Source organism: Nematolebias whitei, chromosome 3 (genome assembly GCF_014905685.2).
Source record: "Nematolebias whitei isolate Nwh7 chromosome 3, NemWhi1, whole genome shotgun sequence".
Taxonomy (NCBI): Eukaryota; Metazoa; Chordata; class Actinopteri; order Cyprinodontiformes; family Rivulidae; genus Nematolebias; species Nematolebias whitei.
This window is the reverse complement of record NC_056500.1, coordinates 55,075,480-55,078,252: the sequence shown is the minus strand read 5'-3', so window position 1 is coordinate 55,078,252 and position 2,773 is coordinate 55,075,480. Positions and strand designations below refer to the sequence as shown.

The following is a 2,773-nucleotide window of genomic DNA, read 5'->3' as shown; positions in this document are numbered from 1 at the left end:
TGGCCCACCGGGGCAGGTCATTGTGTGAAGGCTCGTGGCGAGCTAATCGGATCGGACGGTGTGGAAATGTCATGGCCATGAGGGCACGTCCCATGGGACCGACTGGTCACCCACATGGCTGTCTCCATCCTCCTTCCCCTGCTGGGGCGGTCTCCCCTGCCGGTCCCGTAGGGTTGAATGCGTGGACGTGGGCAGCGCAGATGAGGTGTCTCCACCAGCAGCCGTGCCCCCGCGAGCACCATGGGCTCAATGGGAAGAGGCGTGCCCCCCAACCACAAGCCCAGAGGCATGCGGCTTGGGGAGGGAAGGAGGCGTGGAAGGGCAGTACGGATGCCGGAGGTACGGTCTAAAGACGTGCCCGAGAGCGACGTGCACCGGGCAGACTGGTCTGCACTTAGGAGGACAAAGGCGGGCGGAGCCGCCTGTGACGCCCCAACCGCAGAGATCCGAGCATCTCCGATTGATGACTGAGCAACCCTCAGACAGACGTGTCCCCGGGAGGAACCGGGGGCTGTAAGGTGCGTTCAAAATGTTGATGATCAATGTGTCCTACAATTCACCTGCGTTCTTCATCGACGTACGAGCCGAGTGATCCACTGCTGAGAGTCGTCCGTGTTTTTGAGACGGGCCAGTGCTTCTGAATGACGGGGTTTCACTTCCACCTCTCGTGCGCTCCGTCCGCATGGATGCAGCTGGAGGAGCTTATGACCCGCGCTTACTGGGAATTCCTCCTTCATAGGGAATAGTTACAATCCCCGATCCCCATCACGAGTGGGGTTCAGCGGGTTACCCGCGCCTCTCGGCGCATGGTAGGCACACGCTGGTCTGCTCAGTGTGGCGCGTGTGCAGCCCCGGACATCTAAAGGCATCACAGACCTGTTATTGCTCAATCTTGCGTGGCTGAGTGCCACTTGTCCCTCTAAGAAGTTGGACGTCAAACGCACGGGGCCGCGTAACTAGTTAGCATGCTGGAGTCTCGTTCGTTATCGGAATTAACCAGACAAATCGCTCCACCAACTAAGAATGTCCATGCACCACCATCCACTGAATCAAGAAAGACCTATCAATCTGTCAATCCTTTCCGTGTCCATGCCGGGTGAGGTTTCCCGTGTTGAGTCAAATTAAGCCGCAGGCTCCACTTCTGGTGGTGCCCTTCCGTCAATTCCTTTAAGTTACAGCTTTGCAACCATACTCCCCCCAGAACCCAAAGATTTTGGTTTCCTGAGTGCTGCCAGGCGGGTCATGGGAATAACGCCACCGGGTCGCTGGTCAGCATAGTTTACGGTCGGAACTACAACGGTATCTGATCGTCTTCAAACCTACGACTTTCGTTCTTGATTAATGAAAACATTCTTGGCAAATGCTTTCGCTCTCGTCGGTTTTGCGCCGGTCCAAGAATTTCACCTCTGGCGGCACAATACGAATGCCCCTGGTCATCCCTCTTAATCGTGGCCGCAGTTCAGAGGATAAAACCCACAAATAAGAACCGGAGTCCTATTATAATCACAACATGTTAAAGAACGGGATAAATAGTTTATTAAGACTTTTTTATTATTATTATTTATTTTATTTTATTTCCCTCTGGAATTAATGAAGTATTTTTGAATTGAATTGAATTGAAGGACTTCAGGACTCCTTGAGACTGGTTCATGTTCTAAGTTTCTTAAGTCATTCAGATCCCACTCCTCCCTCGTGACTTCAGGTGTGCCCCAAGGCTCTGCCTTGGGGCCCCTTCTTTTCATCATCTACCTTCTCCCCCTTGGCAATATCTTCCATAAATTTAACATTCACTTCCATTGTTTTGTTCCATTGTTTTCTTCCATTGTAGGGGAGTGGTGGCGCAGAGGTTAGAGAGGTGGGCTTGTGATCCGAAGATCGCCGGTTCATGCCCCGGCCCTGACAACATCAAAATTGTGGGTGGGGTAGGTGAAACACCCACACTTGCCCCCACCCTCATTCGCCCCACTCTGGGCCCATGAGCAAGGCCCTTAACTCCCACCATGTGCTCCCTAAACAGGTCTCTCTTGAAAATGAGTTCTCGTGGCTCAATGAGACTAACCTGGATAAATAAAGGCTAAATGAAAAAAAAAAAATTTGTTTTCCTTTGTCCTTTGTTATTCCTCCCTGGCTCTCATCAAGGTGGCTGCTTCTATCATCCCTCCCCCATTTTTCCTTCTTCCTGCTCTGCTCTCTGTGTGTCTGAAGTGCCTGGTTCACATCTCCCGAACATAAATTAAGAAGATTATGGATTTGGTATTGTGGGCATTCAACTCTATTGTTAAGATTTTTTCATCAAAGCGACAAGGTCCTGGAGAACCGGCGTGTCCAGCTGAGACTCACGCTGTGGGGTATTTCATGGATTTGTGGGGAGTGTGGCAGTTGATGTGCCTCTCAGTTCTGTCTCAGGAGGATGTTGAAGACGTTTACATATTTGGAATTATGATTATGATAGCAGGGACTCTGCTTTTTGGCATCGGCGGGGCTCTGTTTTATCGATTTTTGAAGAAGACATCGGCAACAGTTTCGGCCATGGAAAAGCTTCCGAGTCAGTGTGAAGGTTTGGTCCATGCAGTAGGAACTTTAAATCATCTGGTTTACGAGCTTAACCGTAAGGTGGAGGCGATTTATGAGAATTGCAGGCCACTTGCAGCTTCTGGGACACGTCAGCGTGGTGGGTTCGACCTTGAAGGAGACTCATAGCATGGATCAGTGGAATGGAATCCCACAATTAGGCATTTTCGGAACAAGAACGCCCAGATGGACTCAAGGCTGG

General features: G+C 51.0%; 1 long non-coding RNA gene across 1 annotated transcript in view; it reads left to right on the top strand.

Moving 5' to 3' along the window:
• LOC119408202 overlaps nucleotides 1–1,046 on the top strand; it is a 16,435-nt gene extending 15,389 nt beyond the window's left edge. Inside the window, exons 3-4 of the long non-coding RNA XR_005186720.1 lie at nucleotides 585–588; nucleotides 975–1,046. This is a non-coding gene — a long non-coding RNA (uncharacterized LOC119408202). The remainder of the gene's footprint in view (nucleotides 1–584; nucleotides 589–974) is intronic.
• The last annotated feature ends 1,727 nt before the right edge of the window (nucleotides 1,047–2,773 follow it).